Source organism: Argiope bruennichi, chromosome 6 (genome assembly GCF_947563725.1).
Source record: "Argiope bruennichi chromosome 6, qqArgBrue1.1, whole genome shotgun sequence".
Lineage (NCBI taxonomy): Eukaryota > Metazoa > Arthropoda > Arachnida > Araneae > Araneidae > Argiope > Argiope bruennichi.
Genome location: NC_079156.1, coordinates 133062582 through 133077375, shown reverse-complemented (window position 1 = coordinate 133077375; position 14794 = coordinate 133062582). Strand labels below are relative to the sequence as shown.

General features: G+C 32.0%; 1 protein-coding gene across 7 annotated transcripts in view; it reads right to left on the bottom strand.

Annotated features, from left to right (window-relative positions):
* The window catches only part of LOC129971338 (multiple C2 and transmembrane domain-containing protein 1-like), a 386350-nt gene that overhangs the window by 85976 nt on the left and 285580 nt on the right, over positions 1–14794 (bottom strand). The gene's annotated exons all lie outside the window — the stretch shown is intronic.

Genomic DNA, 14794 nt, shown 5'->3' with positions numbered 1-14794 from the left:
ATATTCTTTATTTTTAGCAAATATATCTATTATATCACTTAAATTTAAATCTCCACACTAAATATAAATATGTTATTTTATATAGAAAGCAATGCTAGGTTGAAACGTCTTTCTTATTCCATGATGAATGCTAACAGTTTTTATAATTTTATGCTTTGAAAAATTATTAATTGGAAGAACTATTAATAATTTTATTAACTATTAATAAAATTATTAATTATCTGTTGAAACTGTGGTAATTAGAATGACTTAGAATATTCTTAAATATATCTATTATAATATGGAACTAATATATCTTTTATAATACTGAAACTTCTACGGGTGGCATATGAAATATGAGGATGAGAAATTGACAAATAAATAAACATTTTCTCATTTCCCTAGTGTGCAAAGTTATGGTTTGAGATTGAGTTACCTCTACTCCAGCTCCCTCCCGCGGGAAGGGTTGAGTTATGGTTATTAAGACTCCGTTTCGATTCTCGGAGTTTGACGGGAAGATAATCATTCAGTTCACACCGGATGTTTAAGCGGAGAGAGGATAGTTCTAAGAGGGTCATAGTTAATATGATTTCCCTAAGATTAAAAAATGCATTTTCCTATTCAGTGATTTTTAAGATACTGTAATACTCTAAAACTTGTCGCGTATAGCTTAATACAGTTTAAAATACTTTTATTTCCTCAAACAAATAATTTTCATTTAGGCAGTATGTTATTCTGAAAGTAAATATATACATGAGTACGCAGTTGTTATAGACATGATTAAATTTACAATACTTAATTTTCTATGTTCAGATATGTAATTTTAATAATGCAGCATTCATATTTAACAAAGACATATAAACTTCGTTATTTTTTATCTCTAAACTTTTATTTATTTATTGGCGGGCGTACGTGCTCGAGCTTAAGAAATAAATTTAGTAACATTTTTATATGTTTGCAACAGTTTTTGATCTACGATTACTAACTCTCAGAGCCTTGGTATAGGATCGGCTGATCAAACCCTAGGAATGGCAATGGCCATATGCGTATTGTTACGAAGTGATAAAAACGTATCCCTGACATGCCGACCTTGGCGACAAAAGTTGGCGACTTGGTGGGAAATTTGGCTGTCTTGGCGACAAATGTTGGTGACCTTGGCGTCGAAAGGAATCTTCTAGAAGACTCCAGCTGGTCCCAACATTATATCACCGAGACCAGTTTCTCTTTGAAACTTGGAGAAAGTTCTGGGACTTTCCCAAGATTACTTACACTTCCTGTAAATGACATCACTTCCTGTGGGAAGGCTATAAAAAAAAGCAAGCACTCGAGACCGAGAGGTCTTGGAGGATTAGACAGCAAGCAAGCTGCTGAACTATAGCAATTAAATGTGCTGCGTCATTACGATTTATTGGCAGTATTTGTAAAAGAAAATTTTTTTGTAACAGTATGTATTCGTCCAGCGTTTCGTTATCTGTATATGGTTAGTTTTTTGTCAGTTCCCTGTCGTAACATGAAAACCTTTTCTATCATCTGACGAAATGAACTTTAACCAAATCAAGCTAATATTAAAATAATTGTAACACATTTGAAAATATAACAGCATTACTTTGATTTACAATAGGGTTAGCAATTTGCAAAGTAATGAAAGTATTCTTACATTTAAAAGTAGGAATAATGTGAAGTAGCGAACGTGCGTAAAGGATAAGTATTCTTATATTTTTGTCATGAAATAGTATTTAAAATAAAGTGTATTAAAATGCCTCTAATTGGTAAAAAATCCGACTAAATTTAAAGTTAAAAAATGCGCCTAAAATGAAGTTAAATGCATCCAAGTAAGGAGATTCGTGATTGTTATTCTGTAGTGTACAGATTTAAGAGAGTCCTGAGTAGCCTTCAGTTGTAATTAAATTATCGTTGAAACTGTAAGGAAATGTTTTTAAAAAATATCCGTAAAAAAATTGGAACAAAAGAGCACAGCAATTGAACAAGCCGGACAAACAAACTTTCTCTGGACAGATTTTACTCAAAATTTGACAGATATCTCCAGATCTGGTATAAAAGCCGAATACCATATTTCATTCGTCTAGCTCAAATCATTTTTTAGCTATATTTATCACAGACAGACAGACAGACGAAGCGAAAATGCCAAAAATTATGTAAAAATAATGAAAATCCGTCAAAATCTGAAATGTGAATTTTGTTGAACTTTTTATAATACTTTTCCACATTTCATATAGAAAAAGTAAAAATTGAAGTAATAAAAAAACTCATGATGCATCTTTGGGTCAGATGTGAGCTTCCATACCAAGTAAAATTTGGCGAAATCGTTTCATTATTTTATCTAGTGAGTGTGATTAGAAAAACCTGTGAAGTTATTTTTTCACAGAGAATGTACAGTGAAGTAATGCTACTGAAATGCATCTCAGAAATGGTTCGGAGGTTAAACCTTAAACCGGCTACTCTGTACCGCTCTGAGGCACACGGAAAAATCTGAATGGCCGGATCAGCACTATAGTTACACTAGTGGGAACTATGGTTGAGTCTTAAGGGCCATCACTGGTCTCGGTAGAATCCTTCCATTAAGAAGTACATCCCGTCATCGATGGGAGGAGCCGATTCCTACGTTTTTCTGTACCCACCAGGGCGACGAGAACCAATCACCATACCGGAAGCTTCTCATTTTCAATTACGGGGTGCCCCCCCCCATTGGGAAGGTAAGGTAAGGAGGTTAAAGAAAAACATCAATGATCTGACAAGAAATTAATTTGACCTTTTTATAACCATTGGAGACGCTAATTTCATATGAAATAAAAATTGGTGAGGTGTCTGAGGATGGGGGGGGGGATGGTTCTTTGCTTTTGCCAATAATTTTTAATATATAAATGATGAACAAACAGCTGATCACGGAAAGTGATGTTATAAATTGCTATTAGGTCCATTAAAATTAGAAAGAAAATTATGTAGAAAGAAAATTTACCTTTAATTCTTGATTCAATAATCCAACAAAATGAAAATAATAAATAAAAAACAACTTACATTAGAATAATCTCTCTCAAAGTTGCATTATCTTTAGCATTAACGAAAATTACAATCGCACCAAATAAATTTCATGGATTTTAAAAAGGATGAAATTAAAATACTTTAAATTAATGGTCCATAAAAAATAAAAATAATAAAAGCAAGTAAATAACATCTTTTGATCTAAAAGTAAATCAAAGCAGAAATGAAAAATACTGAAAAAAATCTAAGACACGAATCATTTAGTTTATAAAGAATTCTTTACACAAAGAAAATAAAGAAGGAATGAAATCAGAACGTGTGGAAAAAGTGACTGGCGATCGGTTATTCGATAAATCACGTTCCGAACTGGCATCGCTCCATGAGGGAGTTCCATTAAAATGTAAGAAGAAAAATAAAAGCAGAAACATTTTCCAAGCAAAAATTTTTGAAATACGTGTAAATAGTTCTCTTTGTTTGAAGCGGAGCAACTATGCTTGGCAAAAAAAATTCTTTTTCTTTCGAAGAGCGCAAAACTAAATTTGTGATGTTGCCAGATTTACACATTCTTGACAGAAAGAACGATTAAAAGCTCGTCGGACGTGTGTTCTGAAAAGATTTGACTGTAGGTGGAAAAATGGAGGAGAGGGAGGGCAGTCGCAAACCAAGATTCTAAGAATAATAGAATTTATCTTTTGGGGTTTTCTTTTCATTCTATAGTTACATCATTAAATTCGAAAAATAAAATTAATCAAAGTAGTTGATCTTATAGTGTTTGTGGAGAGATGTGACAAAACCAAAACAAAATGAGACAAGTGTCATTAACGTCAGAAACTCCAACGTAGATAAAAATTTTAAATGAAGAAAATTGAAATGGCAAAATTCAGGAAAAGAGTAGAAAAATTGATTCTAAAATTTCAAAAATTTGATAGAAATGAAGGGCATTTCACTAACACGGAGAAATATTAAATATTGATATTGCATGAAAGATATATAGAAAGGATGGAAATTAAATGTGTTTTTTTATCAAACATAGAAATTTATTGGATCTATAGTTTTGAGTACACAGTACTATATTGTACCGCAGTTAATGAAGCATTGTTTTATATACATTAAGCGATTCTCGAAATAATATTATTCAAACTACTGGTGTGTCGGCTTCGGAACCGGAGGGTTTCAGGTTCGATACCCAATTCCACTGCAGAACCATCGTGTAACCGCGTTCTGGTGCACGTTAAATCCATGGGGGCCAAACTTCCTCCCGCTGTTCTGGTGTAGAAGTTTGGAGAGGGGGGGGGCAGCTCAGGTGTCGTCCTCACCATCTGGCCATGGCTCAAAATGACGAGATCCGCTCCAAAATAGCCCTAGCGTCGCTTTAAAAACGGGACGTTAATATAGCTAAACTAAACTAAATCAAATGTTCAACAGGGGATGCAAGATATAAAGAGGAAACGTCCTAAGTGATAACCCATTTTACATCCTACACCCTCCACCCCCGTTTGAAACAGAAACCAGCCTGCCTGAATAAAATCTGCACGACCGTTTGGGCCGGATGAGTAGTGAAAGGTAGTCGTTACCTTTATGTATCTTATAAATTACTATTAAAATTTCAAACATTACTTACTAATACAATTTTATTATTATAAAAATAATACTTCTTTCAAGTTCTGTCGGGACTCTAAAATTTTAAATTATTTTCTGCGTAATTAATGACTTTGATGTTGACTTATAATGAAAACTAGCCGCTTGTGGCATGCAGCATGTTTACTCAGAATATTTTTTCGGCCTAATAAATATTAATTTGGAATGTATGTTAATTTTTAAAATTTTTCTTATTATATTGTTTTTTAAATTATTTTATTTGATAAAACCGAAAAACGCGAATTTCATTGAATGAGTCGAAAATTGCAACACATGCAGATTAAGGAAAGTATATACCGTGACTTTTACCGAAATAAAGACGTAAATGAAAATCCTACCACAGAATTAATATCTAAAAAAAGGGGAATTTTCTGGCTATTGGCAAGCAAGCGATTAGATATTTTGATGGAGGAGTTAGAATTTCATAACATTAAAAATGAACTTTTATAAAATGTATATTACATAAAAAATTATTAAAAATAAAAACTTTGTGCAGAAATGAAGTTGATATCATTAATAAAGTAATTTTTTGAGTTTTAAGAATATAATATCTATTTTTGTGAAATAATAACTTTCGAAGATATGGCCATCAATATCCTTAGGTAAGTCATAGCGATTACCCATCTGACAATGGTTAAGCCTATTTTCCCGCCCGGTTCATTTCTGATTGGCGCAAAGATTTTTTACGCTTTCTTTCCTTTGAGCGAATAAACTTTACATGAGTCTTATTCGAAGCATTTCAAATATATTTTGTAGCTACGTTCGATGAAATAATCTGAAAAGTCCGCAATGATTTTTTTACAGTTGACTGTTGCCATTCGACAATATGTAATAAGAGCCATTTCAGTGTCGCGTACGTACGTTTCATTATATATGAAGGGTGTCCCTGAATTTATGGGCCAAACTTTAAGGGTAGATAAAATACTTATAAAGAAGCATATTTTGTAAGACAATATGAAGTCGGAAAGGAAAAGTATAGGCGTAAGAAGTAAGTGTAAGTAAGTACGAGGAAGGCAAGAAAATGTATTGTCTACGGGACTCCAATGGACTCGGATGAGGACCTCCTTGCACAATTTTCATTTGCTACTGAAATTTCTCGCGGAATACCAATCATCTTCAAAAGAGTACACAGATTACTTGCTTCAAGCTACCAGGCCTGTCTTGAGACTTGTGGTGGCACATTTGTGCTCTTACTGTAATCTAATATATAAAAATGAATTTGTGTTTGTTCGTATCCTTGATGCAGCCTTATCGTTCAACCGATTGCAATAGAACTTTGCCAACCTTTCATTTGTATTTTAAAATTGACAATTGATAAAAGCCAACCAGTAAACGGCGAACGGCATATGTCATTCGGAGTTAATCGCATATATAACAAACGAAATTTTATTATGATTGATGTCAATTAATGTGAGCGAAATTAAATCGAAAATATTTAGTGGAAGCACTATTTTCCCCCCTTCTCATTAATGAATAGTCATCTACGCCTGCGTGCGTATTATTTTTCTGCGGAAAACCGCACATATTATTCAGAGTTCATCTCACACATATAAAACAGAATTGTTATTATCGATGCCGATGAAGTTAAGTTATATATAATGGAAGTTTTCCAGTGCAGACAGTAATTTTTCTATTTATTCTGTGAACTGACAAAAGATATTTCGGTTACACAAGCGTATATCATGTTGTTTGCTTTGACAAAAAAATATGTCCCCAAATGTTCATCACTTAATAGATCTACAGCGCAGCACGTGGAAATAAGCCGATTCGAGCTTCTTAAACAAACGAGGAAACAAGCGAGCAATAAAACAGATTGTTTACGAATTGCAAATTCACATGCTTCAGAATCTCAAGATTAACATGCAACAGGAATTGAAAAACAACGTTTATATGCTACCTGATCACGCACATCAGAATCAAATATGCGACAAAAAGCGAGGGAACTGTTCTTAACGGAAAGTCGATTGGAGAAGACGTGCTCATTCCCCGCACTCCCATTATTCCCACCAACATACCTTTTGATTTCAAACGACTGCAGTTCCCCATTCGACTTCATTCTCGATGACCATCAACAAGGCGCATGGTCAGTTACTAAGTGTGCGGTTTAACCTAGAAAATTCATGTTTTCCACATGGCCAGTTGTATGCTGGATGCTTACGAGTCGAACAGCCAAGAAATTTGTTTTTGCTGAAGATGGAAAAATAAAAAGGATTGTCTACTCTAAAGCACTTGAATAATAAATAAAAAATAGAATAAATATTATTTGTATTTCTCCGTTATATATTATCCAATTTCAATGAATGTATTCACTGTCGCCAAGTAAATAAATATTCTTTCTATCATTCCTAATTAATCAAGACAGTTGTTTTAAATTTCAAATGATATGTCCAAAATTATTTCTTATGTGACAGCAAAGCGCCGGGTACCAGCTAGTATTAGATAAGTAAAGAGCTTTCTTTTCATTTTCTTGGCATTTTTATTTCTTCCGTCAAAACTTTTTTATTTCTTCCGTCAAAGAGAGAGAGAGAGAGAGAGAGGATTGTATTACGGATGCGTTTCCTTGCGCTTAAATTAAGTAATTAAAAAGTTAATTTTTATTTTTAGGTTATAAAGTTTTCAGATTTTTAAACTTTCAAGAAATTCAGTAAATCAGTGATTAAAATTTGCTCAATATTTTGTAATCAATCTGTAAATTCAAAGTATTGAAGGAATAAGTGATAATTCCGAATACTCTGTAAATTCAGAATATGAGAATGTTATAGGGAATTTGGAATACTCTTTTCCAAATTCTCGATAAAATGACGATAGGATTGGACATCAGATATATCTTTCAACAGAAATGTTAAAATAGGCCAAACGAATATGAATGATTGATTTGATTTGAACTTTTATGCTTGGTCAAAAGGCAAGGACAGCTCATGAAACTGGCACTACTTAAAAATCCTCCACAACACACCTACTCGAATTAATTTCGACTCATAATTTTACAAGGCGGTTGCGGATGAAACTAGAATCTCTAGCCTACCATTTTCCAGGCTTGTTCTATCGTCAAAGACATCGAAAAAGTGTTATGATGAAACATTAATTATATAAGGTAATAATAATTTTACATTACATTTATTTATTTTTGATTTGATCGCTCTTTCAAATATTTTCGGAGAAATAAAAATATCAAATATTTTTATTTTCCTTCCTAAAATTTTAATCAAAACGAGAATAATCATTTCACGAGCGTTTCATTGAGCACGCTGTTTAGAGTTCATACTTCATTGATTTCGTATCAGCATTTAAAATATTTTTCTGATTTAATTGAGAAAATGCAGAATGTATAATCGACGTTCAAAATGAATATCCTTTTCTGTAACAGGAAATCCACTTTATCGTACATTTGACCTTGACCATGAGATTTAATGCCACTCTAAATGCTGCATAAAACAAAAATTAGATAAGTTGAGGAAAATGTAAAGAATCTTGTCGGTGGACATTTTCTTATGTAAGAGAGATATATATTAATGCAAAAATAAAATATTCCGGAGAGTTTTGTTACAAATACTGTTCTTTTCCCCTCAAATATCGAATAAATCTGAAAAACAAGTAAATCATAATAAATCGAGCAAAATAAAATCAGTTTTTAACAAACTAAAAAGACAGTTTTAATTTAATTATTTTCTATTTCTTAAGGTCTTTTATTTATAATTCATTATTAAATGAGGTCTCAACGAACTCTTGAAATCACAAATTCTTTCACAAACTGAATATCAGATGGCGCCCCTAGTATAAATCAAACATTTGATATGTATTCTTTATTAATTAATATTTAAGTTCTTAAAATATTTAAACAATATCTTGTTTAATTAACTTAAAACTCTAAAAATGAAATATTCTTAACTTAAGTACAGATTTATAAATTTCATAGATTTAAAGAGTTTTTTTTTTTTATTATTTATGGTTAATGTTCCAATGATATATCCATTTTCGATGAATTATTAGAAATGATTGTATGGGTTTTTGTGTACAGTAGTAGAACAAACTATTGCCCTTAGGCGAAGTTAAGCACACACGTAATTATAAGGGTGACTCAATGCACGTAGAAGTTCGAATTTTAAATTCTATCTCAAACTTTTTATTCAGCCTTTTTATGTAGTTTTAGGACATTTTCGCGAATTTAGTATCATTTTCAATGATCGAATTCTCAGAATTAAAAAAAATCAATGCACCACCCAATATGGTAAACAATTTAAGTTCAGATAAAATTTATTTTTAATTACTTAACTAATTTACTAAGTTCTTAGAAAATTTTAAAAAGAAATTTTTCTCGATGAAATTTAAGAAATAAGATTAAATTTCTTGCATTCGACATTCTAATTTTTGCTATTTTTTCAGATAAATTCTGGAATAACTGGAATATCTCTGTTTAAAGCAAAACTTACTGAGATACCTTCTTACGTTTTTAGTATACGAAGTTTATAAACAGAAAGTATTATAATCGTCCAAAAGATTTGAACTCGAGTCTGAAAAACATATTTTTGGAATAATATCAGCCTGTTTCCTACGATAACTTAAAAATGCTTTGAGCTAAATGGATGGCATTTGGTGCATGGACTTCACACCACATTTTTAGACTTCTTTCAAGTTTTGAAAGAAATTCTTTCAGAAAATCTCTGTCCGGGTGTCATAGTAAAAGTGAATATGATAATAAACGACATAATAAAAAGATAGCTACTTGAATAAAATGTAGTACAAAAGTTTATCATTTGAAATGTACTCAGTATCACATTGAGAGTATAAAGCGTCAAGGGGTCCGCTGTCTTCGGTCTGTACTTTCCATGCATATAGACACAATAACTCATAAACCGAATGACTTAAATTAATGAAATTCAGTATATGATTTTTTTATTACAATTGTAGTTCTGTATCAGTATTTGGTTTCAGTTGATGATAAAAAGTAAAATACTAATTAGATTTTCAGGTACTTTAGGTTTTTTCGATTTTCAGGTGTATTATCCGCATGCTAGGTATTAATCGCTAAAAATCAGACAATAGGCTCATTAAAAACGTTAGATTTACGTCAAAGATCTTTATTTCTCAATTATTGTTCACCAGTCTAAGACAATCGTGACCTTAACCACACAAAATTTAAGTGCAGGTGAAAGATATTGGGTCTTTTTTAGAGCATATGCGAATAAGTTTTTGTTTTTGGTGGGGTGTCCACTTTCACTGATTTTAAGGCTTTTTAATTAATAGTTTTCCTGATAATTCATATTTTTTTCACATATCCTTTATAGGGCGGAGGTGGTCTTGCAATTGGAGATCTCAGTTCTTTTGTAAAAGTTGTTTGTCTTGATTATTATATCAAATATATTATACCAAAAGACAATCTATGAATCTTGAAATTTCTTGCCTACTTACTATATTAATTACTCCCGCAGGGTGGAGGGGGATATGAGAACAAATACGTGGATGAGAAATCTCAAGGTTGGTAACAGTTTTTACGCTTCTTCAGGGAGTGTAGAAATGGTTTAGGGTCAGTTGCTCCCATTTAAATGGTAGGAGAATTTCTTGCGCGAAGGAATAAGTACGGTGATGCTTTAATCATTTCATACTCTTAATGGATTATCATTCAGATTGACCTGAATGCTTTAGCAGGAGAGGTGTAGCTTTTCCCTGGTTCCTGGCATAATTTCTTAGTTAAATAATTCGAAAAAGATAAAACTTTTTTTTTTCAATTTGATTTCTTAGTGACTGGAAATAAATTGTAAAAACTCAAAAAATAAAATAATATTTTTCTGAATTTTTTTAAAAATCAAATTTAAAGGAAACGTCATGACACCGATAAAACTGAAAATCACATCCTACCTGGGCAAATTCTCAAATTGCTTTTTCTGCTGACCATTCAATAAAAACAAACCATAAAACTGCAAAAATAGTCTGTGTATTTTTTTAAGTTCTTGATAAATAAAAAAGTAAAACTAGATATTCTTCAAGAAATTCCAACGTGTTTTATAACCTGCGCGTACGAAAAACACCCTACCTTTGTTTGAAATTTTGTGTTTGTTCTTTCGCGTTTTCAAAGTGAAAAAGAAAATCGACAGTTTGAAAATGCAACATAGAATTCGAAGTAGTTTCCCAGGAAATATAAAGTCGGGTAAGGCGAAAGAAAATTCAGATTCTTTGTTTCATTTGAAACAGACAATAACGTCAAAATAAATAGGTGCTCCTATATGAGCATAAATGAGTTTTTCAATATATTGCTATTTCAGTATTTTAAAATAGAGTAGTTTAAAAATATTTCGAAAGCAGAGAAAGATTTCATGGATGAATTTCATTTCAAAGGTTATTTTATGTTATTATGTAAAGTTTCTTGTATAAAGTTAGGTATAGTCTATCTTTTTTTTTGTTTTTTGTTTTGTTTTGTTTCTTACATTTTGGTAGAATATTTGGAATGCAAATTCTTGTCTATTTATCCCAAAGGATGGCAAAGAAAAAAAACTGATTCAATATTTTTAATTCTAGAAATATACTTGTTAAAAGATTGGAGGCCTATCCAAAAATAAAAAAGTATGAAGCGCTGATAAATGTACTCTAAATAAGTAGGAATTTTAACTTCAAATTTCTTATCAAACATTCAGGAAAAAAAATTCCTTCAGATTTTCAAGAATTTTTATAGGAAATTTCTTTTTTATGATATTTATTTTTCTTAGTTTCAGCTTCGTACAACTAACAGCTTTTCGTGTTTTGATGAGTTTTACTTTGATCCTCTGATTTTAGATTTAAAAAATATATATTCTGCTTATTATCATATTCTTATTTTCTCGTGTACAAAGAAAAAGTAATTGTCAAAAAATCCAAACATGTTATCTTGACGAATATCCACGCATCCGAAAAGCACCGATCTGGAATACTATCTCTATAAATATGATAACTCAAAATCGCTTTGAGCTAGACGGGCGAAATTTGATATAGGATTTCTAATTCAAATTTGTAGGAAAGTTTTGAATGAAATCCATTCAGAGGAAATCTGTCTATCCGGTTATCTAAATATAACTTAAGGTATCTATAAAACGAAGAAAGTTAAATACATAAATTTTGAAACACAGATTTAACGTCTAAAGTTTAGATATGTGTCACATTCGGGACCAAACACGTTAAGGGTTCGCTTGTTTGTCGGTCCATACTTTCACAACCGTGTAAAATCAGTAAATGAAAAAGCAATTTCTTATATCTGTGAAACTTGCTATGCAACTTCAATTTCAATTGCAGTTTTGTGTCCATTTTGATTTTCAATCGGCCGAAGGAAAAAAGATTTAAAATACACATTGGTTTTATGGTATTTTTGCATTCATCGCATCCAAGCGATGACTCGCACACAACTACGTTTTTTCATATTCATTGTTCTTCAATGGCTCACGGTTAATAATACACAAGTACAGTTAAAAGGGAGTATGCGAGAAAGTGTCGGAAGAACCTCTCCCTCTGAATTAAAATGGCTCTTTCCTACATTTTAGCCTTTAATATGACAGTTATAAAAACCATGGAATCTTGAAAAGGTTTTGCAATGATGCGCCTTTTATATAGAATTAAAATGAACTAGATTTAATTATTTTTAGCATTTCTTGAAATTTTAAAATATTTCAATGTCGTATCGAGAAACGCACAACTGTAGAAAAATTCAGAATTCTAGTACATCAAGAAAACGAAGTATTTCCGGAATTTTATTTTAATCCAACTATGGGGGTGGGTAATCCAGAATTTTTCATCTATAAAGATTATCTTTGAATCCCTAAACATGGAAGATTAAATGAAATTCCTTTAAAGAATTAAGAATTTTATAAAATTTGAAAATGTTTTGTTTTCTTTATATCATACAAGAGTTCTCCTTACATGAAAAGTAATTATTTCATTAAAAAGCATGCACGCTCTAACATTCTGACAAAAACAGGCTTTGAATAGATGTTTGATGGATCAGTCTCCAGCGGGAGTTCTGGTATTCAAAAGCAATTAGCGGCAGAAAATTATTCATTGATCCGTCATTTGCATTTAACGGAGAATTAACTTCCCATTATTTAAAACTTATCAAACCAAAATACCAAAGATTAAATGCCGCAATATTTTTAGTGACTTATGAACTGAGTGATGCATTTTGGGTGATCCATTTAAATAGTTTATGAGCTATCCTAACCTTTAAAATGATTTAAATCTCTAATTATTTTTTAAATTATTTTACTACACTAGTTCGTTTGTTGCCGATTTATTAGTCCTTTTATAGCTTGATCAAAAGAATTTACTTGTTCATAATACAAAAAAAACTTGTTTGGTAATGTTTCAAAGGATTGTCGAGTAAAGCTCTCAGTTGGATTTGAATCAAAAACTAAAAAGTTTAATGCGTAAAAAGAATGAATAGAACACATTTCAGAAAGATTTTGTTTTCTTTCATAAATTCATTTTCTGCCTGCGAACAACTTAGAATGAAATAAAGAATATTCAGAATTCATCCAAATATCACACGGAAGGTTGATTAAAAGGGTTTGTAAAAATAGCAAGAATTGGTAAGATGTTGTTGAAAAAAAAAGATTTACCCAATTACTGACGTATAAACTCGAAAGAAAAAAAAAACTCTACCATATAACGTTTCATTCACTTTATGGTTAAATCATTTTGCCAATTAGACCAGTGTTGATTTTGTGGCAAAGAATGAGTTTTAGAACCATATATTCAGGAGAGAGAATTACACCATTGATCTTTCGATCGAATCTCATTATACCAAAATATCTATCTTCTATAACTTGATACAAGTCACATGTCTGATATCGAAGGCAGGGTGGATACAATGAGAATGTTATGGGGGTCACGAACCTCCTTCCCTTCCCTAAACCTTCGACAAGATTTTTCAGCCTGAAAGTATTGCTATCATATTGTTGGTTACATTTGATCGTGTTGTGTATGATTATTTCAAAAAAGAAAATAAATAAAAATTTTGCTCGAAACCGGTTAAGTAAAACAATTTTTTTTTACTGCCTATCTTTTTGTGGCTTGACTAATACAATCTTCCTTTAAAAAAATTTTAAAAAAATAACTGATGCACAGTCCATTCTTTGTTGGTGATTTATGAGAAATTACATCACTGACTCTCCGACTCGCTCTAAAACACAAGGATAAATAATACTGAATGACCGGACAGCCCAACAGCAACGCTGAATGGAATTGTAGTTGAGTCCTAAGGGCCATCACTGGACAAGGTACAACTCTTCCCTAAGGAAGTACGTCCAAAAATCAATGGAAGGAGCCAGACCCGCACCTTTACGTGTACACTCCAGAATGGCGAGAACCAATCACTATACCAGAAGCTTCTCATCTTCATTTCCAGGTCCCCCCCCCTCCCGAAAGGATGATTTTCGAGTAAAGTCACTGTAACACAAGAGATAACACATTCTATATAATCAAGACGACGTGTCTGTAAAAGAATAATACTATGTGCTTTATATTATCAAAGAAGTTATACACTCCATAGAGAGAGACATAGATTATTATACGGTCGAATCTTCAGGTAAATATAATCTTGAAGTAGGAATCATGGAAGATTTAAAGAATGACCTGAATAATACTTCATTTTAATTCCTACGAAATGATTCAGCTGAAAGTTCAAAATATCAGGTCTAATTTTGCATTTAAAAATCAATGTCACACTATGTATAATGGCACAGTTTAATCCAAACTCATTATTTCCAATAACTTTGTTATTAATTATTTTTAATGACCCTCAAACTACTCCAGAAAATTTGTGCACCCAAGACTATATTCTTTAGCATGACCCGCTCCAAATTATCTCTGTATCCATCAAATGATCCAAGATCAAATAACCTCACACTCTAGGGTTCTGAATTTAGTTATGAAACTCACGTGGCATCCTCTGACTATGGTTCAAGGCCACGATGGCCTGATAGTAAATTTTCAGCTGCGTAACTGGAGGATTTCAGGTTAAACCGCCGTGTACGCAGGTCTGGTGCACGTTAAATCCGTCGGAGCCAAATGTCCTTCTGCTGGTGTGGTGTGGAAGCTTGGAGAGAGGTACTGCTAGCTCAGGTGTCATCCTCGTCATCTGACTGCTTTTCAAAATTACGAAGTCGGTACCAAAATAGCCCTAGTGTTGCTTTAATACGAGACGTTAATATAAATAAAC